This window comes from Colobus angolensis, unplaced genomic scaffold (genome assembly GCF_000951035.1).
Source record: "Colobus angolensis palliatus isolate OR3802 unplaced genomic scaffold, Cang.pa_1.0 Scaffold12, whole genome shotgun sequence".
NCBI classification, from domain to species: Eukaryota; Metazoa; Chordata; class Mammalia; order Primates; family Cercopithecidae; genus Colobus; species Colobus angolensis.
The window spans coordinates 8,232,337-8,242,691 of record NW_012113141.1 but is presented as its reverse complement, the minus strand read 5'-3'; the positions used below and the strand labels follow the sequence as shown (position 1 = coordinate 8,242,691).

The following is a 10,355-nucleotide window of genomic DNA, read 5'->3' as shown; positions in this document are numbered from 1 at the left end:
AGAGTCTGGCAAGGGCGCCTCCCCTGGGGAATCAAAGCACAGGATGGGTGGGGAAGGGCCCAGGCTGGCCCAGGGACTGGTGAGTCCTATGTGTGGACAGGCAGGGCCCTGGAGAGGGTCTCCTGAGAGACAAGCTGGAGATGTGGCACAGCCACCTGGGAGACGACTCTTCAATGACAGCAGAGAGTTTGGACTTCGTTCTGTAAGATACAAGGGACCTCACTGAACGTTTTTGAGGAGAGGAGCGGCATGACACGCTCCATGTCACGCGAAGGCAAGCTGGTGTTTCCACTCTCAGCGCGGGAGGAGTGTTCTCCAAGAGGATCGTAGCGATGTGCCGACGATACCAGGCCAGGGGGCGTGAATGAAGGAAGAGGGTGGGGTGTGTGTTCAGGAGCATCTCTTTTGTACTCACTGGGCTGTTTCCATTGTCCTGCTGCCACCATCTGTAGATGTCAGAGATAACAGTGTGATTCCTAATAATCACTGTAGCAATGATAATAGTAACCACAAAAACCATCAGTATAGGTGAATTGTATTAAGTAATCCCTATGTGCTAGGCCCTGAGCTAAACACACTACATGAATGATTTTGTAAAATACTTACATCAACCCTATGAAGTAGACATTATTATTTTCCCCATTTTACAGATGGGAAAAACCAGAGAACAGAGAAGTAAATGCACTTGTGCAATGTCACACAGCCAGGGAGTGGAAAAGAGAGAACCTAGCACTGACTCCAGAGCCTGAGCTCTGTTCCCCTCCACTATAGCCCTTTCTGAGATGTAGCACTTCCTCTAGAAAGCACTCCCCAGTGTATCTGGGCAGGATGGGCAGTGAGAGGCTGGATGTCAACCCGGGGAGGTGGTTTAGTAAGGGGTTGGAGGACTGTGTCCAGAGGGTGCTGAAGAAGCCCTCGGGCTTGTCCACCCAGCCCTGGGGGTCTACTTATGGTTTCTACAGGTATTTGATTTTGAGGTTTCTACAGGTATTTGATTTTGAGATCCCATCAACACATGCTTCCCTGGCTGGGTGTGGTGGCTTACACCTGTAATCCCAGCACTTTGGGAGGCCAAAGTGGGCTGATCACCTGAGGTCAGAAGTTCGAGATCAGCCTGGCCAACATGGTGAAATCCTTATCTCTACTAAAACTATAAAAATTAGCCAGGCGTGGTGGTGGGTGCCTGTAATCCCAGCTACTTGGGAGGCTGTGGTGGGAGAATCGCTTGAGCCTGGAGACGGAGGTTGCAGTGAGCTGAGATCGCACCATTGCACTCCACCTGGGTGACACAGCGAGACTCTGTCTCGAAACAAAAATAAAGCAAAACACACGCTTCCCTGACTACTCACAGGTAAAGTGAAGGTGGGAGGGATAAAGCAGATGGATCACAGCAACGAGATCCAGGAAGATCCAGTCAACTGATGAGCATCTAGTGAAAGTTTAATAGGAATAATGCGAAATCTTGTAATGGTCCATGAAATCACCACACTGTAGTAGTGTGGACACAGGGGTATGGCTTAATACTAATGGAAAAGGAAACAAACTCTTAAGTTTTGGTTGATGAAAATCTCGATATGAATCAACAGTGTTATATGAGTATCAAAAAAAAGCTGTGACTGGCACTTTGGGAGGCCGAGGCGGGCAGACACATGAGGTCAGGAGTTTGAGGCCAGCCTGGCCAACATGGTGAAACCCTGTCTCTACTAAAAATACAAAAATTAGCCAGGTGTGGTGGCACGTGCCTGTAATCCCAGCTACTCAGGAGGCCAAGGCAGGAGAATCACTTGAATCCAGGAGGTGGAGGTTGCAGTGAGCCAAGATGGCACCACTGTACTCCAGCCTGGGCAACAGAGCAAGACTCCATCAAAAAAAAAAAAAAGCTGTGACTGCAGGCTATATTAATAGAATTATAAAGCAATTGTTTGGCTTCCACATAGAAGGTATTTGAGGTGTGCTATGCAGCCTCCCACTGTACTCACACTACTCTCACCGAGTAGAGACGAAGGGAAGACAGACTTTGGCACAGGGTAGACAAGCTGCTCGGAGCTGCCCAGATGAAATAACAGAAAGAATAGCTGGTGGGAGCCGGTGTGCTCCCTGGAAACTGGAGTGTGTAGGCTCGATCAGGATGGCCCTTGGCAGAAAGATGGAGTAGTAAGGGAACCATCAGAACACAATTGGGCTCAAAGAACTTCATGTCCATTTTGACCCTCACGTTCCATGATTCCATGTACTAGGATTCTTTTTGGGGAAAGGAAAGTGATAACCTCTGTGTGTCGTTTCAGCTGTGAGAGCTACACCTCCAGTGCTAGTGCAGAAGTGAAGCCTCTGGAGAGAAAGCATTGGTTGATGGTGAAAGCACACGGGGGTATCTCCGAAAGCTGGGGAACCCCACCTCGGTCTCACCATCTGAGCGCCCACCGTGGCATTTCAGACATGGAGAGGGCTGAGGGTGAGGCAGCGAGCCACCCCCTAGGTTTGTGGTTCCACCAAACTTGTAACAGAGACATGGAAATGTAGGCTTTACCGAATTAAGTGACAGCCACTCTGTATAAACAAATTGCCAGCTATGGGGAGTCCCCAGGCAGCCACAAACTAAGGCTGGTAGACAGGGCTCCCAGACAGGGCTCCCAGACAGGGCTCTGTAAGCTGGGTTAGCAACGGTTCCATGGTACTGGATGCACATCATCGTGATGCACAGGGGCGATGCTCTGCCATGGAAAGAATACAAGCTCCAGAATCAGGCAGCCTGGGTTCAAATCTCAATTCACTTTTTTTTTTTTTTTTTTGAGACAGGTTCTCTCTCACTTTGTTACCCAGGCTGGAGTGCAGTGGCACGATCTCGGCTCACTGCAGACTCAACCTCCTGGGCTCAAGCAATCCTCTTGCCTCAGTTCCGGAAGTAGCTGGGGCGATTCACAGCTTCTTAGCACCATGTGGCCTAGAGCCATTTGCTTCCTGTCTTTGAGGCTCAGGTGACTCCTGTGTAAAATGAGGATAATCACATCTACATAAAAGCTAATATACATGAAGTGTTCATGATGGTAGGTGATCGACACAGAAAGCAATCAAAGACCTATTTTTCTTCACAACTATTTTAAAGACCAGACCTTTATATAGATAAAAAATTTTACATTGCCCAGGCTGGCCTTGAACTCCAGGCTCAAGTGATCCTCCCTCCTCAGCTTCCTGAGTAGCTGGGACTACAGGTGCGCACTGCTGTGCCTGGCTCAGACATTTCTTTCTTTCTTTCTTTTTTTTTTTGAGACGGAGTTTCGCTCTTGCTGCCCAGGCTGGAGTGCAATGGCACGATCTCGGGTCACCGCAACCTCCGCTTCCCAGGTTCAAGTGATTCTCCCGCCTCAGCCTCCCAACTAGCTGGGATTACAGGCATGTGCCACCACGCCCAGCTAGTTCTATATTTTAGTAGAGACGGGATTTCTCCGTGTTGGTCAGGCTGGTCTCGAACTCCGGACCTCAGGTGATCTGCCAGCCTCAGCCTCCCAAAGTGCTGGGATTACAGGCGTGAGCCGCTGCGCCGGGGCCATTTCTTCCTTTCATCCTGTTGTGGCTTTGCCTGTGGGGCTGCTTGGATTTCAGCAGCTTTGGCCTCTAAGAAAACACATGTGAGCAGACCCCGGGGGAGGGCTTAGAAGACATGAGCTCTAATTATAGGCAGGATCAACAAGTTGTTCACATGGAATGATCATCCCTGGCAGATTTGTTTTGTTTTGTTTGTTTGTTTTTGGAGACAGGGTTTCATTCTGTTGTCCACGTTGGAGTGCGGTGGTAGGATCACAGCTCACTGCAATCTTGAACTCTTGGGCTGAAGCGATCCTCCTGGTTGGCCTCCCAAAGTACTGGGATTACAGGCATGAGCCACCATGTGTGGCCTTCACTAGCAGTTTTATTAGAAAAGCCTCTCATTTGCCATCTCACTCAGTGTCTCCTGGAAGAGGCTCCCTGGGAGGAATTGCTGTCACCAGCTCCTTAAAATGCCACCTGGAGGTCCTTCAAGATGCCAGGCACACCCCAAACCAGAGCCTTTGCATTGCTGTTTCTCCTGCCTGAAGCCCTCCTGCCTCAGGTATTTGTGGGACTCAATCTCTTTCTTCATTCAAATATGGCCTCATCGGAGGAAATGTCCTGAGCGGGCCGTCTAGAACAGCATCTCTCCCTGCCCTGATCACTTCTTCCTCCTTGCCACCTGACATTCCAGGTATTTATCTGCATGTTATCATCATGCCTCGTGGACAGCGAGCTCCAGGAGAGCGGGACTTGGCTATGAGCAGATCTCTTTCCTCAGGGCCTAGAATGTGCTGGCGCGTGGTGGGTCTCAATAAACCTTTTTGGATCATGTGGTTCACAATGGCCTTCCTGGATGGCTCTACTGCTTCCCAGGAAAACTACATCCCAAACATCCTGAATTCATTCTGAGGAATGGGTCTGTGGCCAGTGGACAACTTCTAGAGAGGTAATGCCTCCCCACCAGGCACTGAGATGGGCAGGTTTTGTGGCTGACTCCCTCTGCCTCTGGCTTCTCTCCTGCCAATAAGGTTAAACAATAACAGCAAGAGACTAAGAGCAGGAACGGGGGCTCCTAGAATAAAAAGACATTTACTCACACAAAGGGGAAGCAGGACAAAGCACCCTACTTCTACTGAGACACACAGAATAATCCCTGGAAGTGGGGAGCACTTACCAGTCCTGTCTTTCAATGGTGCAATTGTCTGGCACCACAGAGCTGTGAAAGCTGTTTATAGATGGGCTTTCACACTTGAGCAAGGAAAGAGTCTGCTATTGACTGGTGCTGCCCAAGGTAAACCTTTCATACGTCTCCTCTCTGCACAACCATTGCATTTTACTCACATGGAAGATCATGTTTACTCCTTGGGCCCTTAAAGGGCCGATGCTGTTGAAGCAATTATTCACTGACCAGTTCTCATGCTGTCTAAACCTGTATTTCAAAGCTGTGTCTGGCGTTAGAAATAAACTCCATTGGCTTGTGGGGTTTTTTCGTGTTGGCATTTGGCCTTGTTGGGCAGTGGGAATTTTCAGGCTGACAATTCAAACAGTATCTTGTGATGGAAAGTGACCAAATGGATATGGCCATGGATCTGAAATGAGGAATTGGAATACTAGGAATATAATTATGTTTTGCATGACATCAATTTTTAAAAACTTAACTGATAAAATTAAACAACTCACAGGGGTGGAGAGCGAGGGCTGAAAAACATTTAGACTTGAGTAAGATAATTAACGCAGCAGTTAGCTATATTTTGTATTCTGCATTTGTCCTTTGTCATATGCATTGTTTGGCCCTATTGCCAGAGCTTGCCCTATGCAAAGTCTGGCCACATAGGATGACCAGACGCTCCCCCTTGAAACGAACCCCTTAGGGTTAGGGGTGGAAACATGGTGGAAATACGTGTTTGATGATACCTAGTATATTCATTGCCCATTTAAAGTCTACAAAAATGGCGTAGGCCCAAATGAGAGCCAGGTGGAGATCATGGCCTCAGTAGAGGGTCTTTAGGCACGTCCAGCTCTGGAACAAGCCCACACATGCCCATCTCCGTCTCTGTGCTTCTCGTGCTGGCTCACTCAGTAAGATGGTGGGTCCTTCAATGGTGGGGTCTATGAGTCATTCCCCTTTGCAGCCCCTGGGCCTAGAAAGTGCCTGGCACACGTGCTCAATATAGGACCATTGAATGGAATGGAATGATTATAAAACAGAATTTTAGCAACGGAGGGACTTCAGAGATCATTAGGCCAGAAGCCTGACATTACAGCAAAGGGCTTACAGAGGTGATGCAATTTGCCTGAGATCCCATAAGCCTGGCAGCCACCAACAACCAGGGCCTTTGCTTCCTCATCAGACCTTTTTCCACTAGAAAAACAGGTGTTTCAGGCCGGGCGCAGTGGCTCACCCCTGTCATCCCAGCACTTTGGGAGGCCGAGGCAGGAGCATCACTTGAGCCCAGGAGTTTGAGAGCAGCCTGGGCAACATGGCAAGACCTTGTCTCTACTTAAAAGAAATCAAAAGTTAGCTGAGAGCATAGCGTCCTGTGCCTGTGGTCCCAGCTATTTGGGAGGCTGAGGTGGGAGAATTCTTGATTCTAGGAGATCAAGGTTGCAGTGAGCTGTGATTGAGCCACTGCACTCCAGCCTGGGTGACAGAGCAAGAATTTGTCTCAAAAAAAAAAAAAGACAAAACAACCAAAATCTCCCATGTGTTTCAGAGTGGGAGTGGCCTTGGCATTCGTGAGCAAGTTTTCCAGTTGTGTCCATGTGCGTGTGTTCATGTGTGTGTGTGTGTTTGGTCACCGTGAATTTCTTTCTGGTCACAGGATTAAAAAAAAACAAAACCCTGAAGTCATCTGTGTAATGCTCTCATTTCGTAGATGAAGAGTTGAGGCCCAGAACCTCAGCGTAGTTGCCCAGGCTTCACAATTGGGTATGCAGTAGGCAGAGCCTGAAGATGCCTCCTTTTCCGGAAGCTGAGCTCAGGGCTGTCCTGGGTGTTTCCAGACCATTAGGAACCTCCCGAGTCGTCCACAGTAGGTGAGACCGCATCACTGTCCCCCATCACAGCCCGGCACAGTCCACAGCGGCAGCTCCGTGGAAGTGCTTAGCCCATCCTAGGGGCTCAGAGAGCCTTTGCTGAATAAAGGAAAGGCTGCTCCCAGGGCTATTTTGAAGTGGGCCACGTAGAGAGCGGCTGTAAAGTTACCACATAGAAAACAACATATGTTTTGGCTGGGCACGGTGGCTCACACCTGTAATCCCAGCACTTTGGGAGGCCGAGGAGGGTGGATCACCTGAGGTCAGGATTTCAAGACCAGCCTGGCCAACCTGGCGAAACCCCATCTCTACTACAAATAAAAAAATAAAAAAAATAGCTGGGCGTGGTGGCGGGTGCTTGTAACCGCAGCTACTCGGGAGGCTGAGGCAGGAGAATCACTTGAACTCAGGAGGCAGAGGTTGCAGTGAGACGAGATTGTGCCACTGCACTCCAGCCTGGGCAACGGAGCGAGACTCCATCTAAAAAAAAAAAAAAAGAAAGAAAGAAAAAAAGAAAACAACATACATACTAATAGAACAGTTACATCTATATGCATTTTATCTTCCAAAGAATTCACCTTGTGAGGCTATATATGTTTATTTCAGTTTGCTGCTACTGTTCAAAACACTTGTAAAAGATATCCTTTGGCATTCCCTCCTGAGTTCATTAATCAGTCATAGAAAACCAAAGTCTCTTTACTTAATGGTCAAATTTTCTTTTTGACCTAAACAAAATTTTCTCAGTGTAATCTCCTATCATATTCATCGTATTTTTTTATTCAAAGATGTTTATTAAATGTCTTTTGCGTGCCAGCATCACTGACTTCAAGATTTAGTATTCAATCATTATATATATATGCAGTGAATATTTATTGAATGCCAGGCACTGTGTTTATAAGCACACCATAGAAACTGATTTATTTAATCCCACAACTTTAAAAGGTAGCTGGGCAAGGTGGTGCGAGCTGGTGGTCCCAGCTACTCAGAAGGCTGAGGTGGAGAACCGCCAAGGGCAATGTAGCAAACCTTGCCTCTGAAAAAAATAAATAAATAAAATAGGTAGGTATGGAAACTGAGGCTTAGAGGGTTAAACGGATTGTTTCACAATACACAGCTAAGAAGAGATGGGTTTAAATCCAGCTCTGACTTCATAGCCTAATAGCTTAAATATTCTAATATTTACCAAGTTAGAACACACTTTTTTTTTTCTTTAGAGACAAGGTCTTGGCATGTTACCCAGGCTGGAGTGCAGTGGCACAGTCATGGCTCACTGTGGCCTCAACCTTGTGGGCTCCAGTGATCCTCCCACCTCAGCCTCCCAAGTAGGTGGGACTACAAGTGCATGCCATCATTCCTCGCTAATTTTCTAATTTTCCATTTTTCATAGATATGGGATCTCATTATATTGCCCAGGCTGGTCTTGAACTCCTGGGCTCAAGTGATCCTCCCAACCTCTGCCTCCAAAAGTGCTGGGATTACATATGGACTATAACCTACCAAAGTAGTCTTCTATTGCCAAACATTTATATATATGTATGCATTGCTTTGAGACAGAGTCTTGCTCTGTCACCCAGCCTGGAGCTCAGTGGTGCAATCTGGACTCACAGCAACCTCTGCCTTCAGGGTTAAAGTGATTCTCGTGCCTCAGCCTCCCAAGTAGCTAGGATTACAGGCATATGCCACCGTGCCCGCTAATTTTAGCATTTTTAGGAGAGACGGGGTTTCGCCATGTTGGAGAACATTTAAGTATTTCCATTAAAAATATTTCAAGTAAAAAAAATAAAAAATAAAAAACAATCAGCAGATATATGTAATGAAAAACATAAAAATTTAAAAATGTATTTTAAGGGACAGATGCTGTGGCTCATGCCTGTAATTCCAGAGTTTTGGGAGGTCAAAGCAGGATGATCGCTTGAGGCCAGGAGTTTGAGATCAGCCTGGCTAACATAGTAAGGCCTCATCTCTCTACAAAAAAAATTAAAAACTTGGCCGGGGATGGTAGTACACACCTATACTCTCAGCTACTTAGGAGGCTGAAGCAAGAGAATTGCTTGAGCCCAGGAGTTTGGGCCTGCACTCCAGCCTGGGTAACACAGTGGGATTCTGCCTCTCTCTCTCTCTCTATACATATATATATATATATATAAAATTCCTGAAAAAAAATATATATTTTTCAGGAATTCTATGATGCACATCCTTGGACATAAATCTTCACATACGTTGCTTGATCTTTTCTCCAGAAAAAATTCTGCTGCCTACCGAACCGCAGGCTAGTGACCTGGGGGACTACAAGCAGGTCCAGAAGGGACCCCTGAAGCCAAAAGGCATCGCAGAGCTTGGAGTGACCAAGCAGAAGAAGAAAAAGAAGCACAAAGACAAGGCACAACTCAGGAAGCGATAGGAACAAGCAAAAAGAATGAGGAGGAGAAGTGGTGCGACTTGGACGGGCTGACCCCAGCCCAGGAGAAAGTGCAGGAGAAGCGACAAATGGAAAGGATCCTGAGGAAAGCATCTCAGACCCACCAGCAGAGAGAGGAAGACTTCAGCAGACACCTGGACGCACACACGGAGCATCGCGACACCCCCAGAGTCAGCTGGACCCCGTAACCACCCACCACTGGGACAGAGCAGCATCCAGGGGACGCAAAGGCCAAGTCGGGTTGTGTCTGTTTCCTCTGGTGTATTCTAGAAACTTTGCTTTACACACACCCCTGCATCTTCTGCTACAAAGTGCTTTTCTTTTTTTTTTTTTTTTTTTTGAGACAGAGTCTCGCTCTGTCGCCCGGGCTGGAGTGCAGTGGCCGGATCTCAGCTCACTGCAAGCTCCGCCTCCCGGGTTTACGCCATTCTCCTGCCTCAGCCTCCCGAGTAGCTGGGACTACAGGCGCCCGCCACCTCGCCCGGCTCGGTTTTTGTATTTTTTTTTAGTAGAGACGGGGTTTCACCGTGTCAGCCAGGATGGTCTCGATCTCCTGACCTCGTGATCCACCCGTCTCGGCCTCCCAAAGTGCTGGGATTACAGGCTTGAGCCACCGCGCCCGGCCTACAAAGTGCTTTTCAAAGACATGTACCCCATTCTGGAACTTGATTAAAGTAAGCCTGTCCTTTTTGTTTAGGTTTCTTGGTAACACCTAGAAGATATATCCTTTTGGTTTGGATTGAAAGTTTCTAAAAGTCTATCCAGAGGTACAGCCCATTTCTGCGTCCGGGCCACGTAAAAATATTTTACCTGCTAGTGGCACCTATAATAATGCTCTGAGGCCAACCAGCTGTCTTTGCCTGGATGAGACGGACCCCAAAGGATTGGAGCTAATGCCAGCGTGGCCTGCAGCGTGCAGACCCCCACAGGGCCTAGCGTGGGCACCCTTTCAAGCTCCATCCAGCTTGGGGCTTATGCTGTTTCCTGCAGGCCACAGGGAAGCCACTTGCAACTTTGTGGCCTTGACTTCCTCCTCAGCCACCTGGCCGGTGGGACAGCACAGCCTGGGTAGCAGAACAACCATCTAAGACAAGGATGGGCCACACACCTTGTCCCTTTCTGAGCCCATTCCCCCCAAACGCCACACCTTTCCAGGCACCTCTAATGGGTATTGTCAAGGCAGGCATCACTCATGGGTCACGGCGTTCTTTGCATTGGAAGCCAGACGCAGACTGTCTCTCAACCCTCAGCCCAGGGCTCCAGGCAGCCTCTTGTATTTACCCAGAGTTGGTACATCACATGGGGCCCGTTTGGCATTCCTGCCCTAAGGACACCTCAGAGTAACAGGACCAGGGCAGAGCCCCAGCACAAA

The 10,355-nt window shown here is 48.1% G+C and overlaps 1 pseudogene; it reads left to right on the top strand.

Moving 5' to 3' along the window:
- The first annotated feature begins 249 nt into the window (after positions 1-249).
- Positions 250-9,171, top strand: LOC105502916 (annotated as a pseudogene).
- The last annotated feature ends 1,184 nt before the right edge of the window (positions 9,172-10,355 follow it).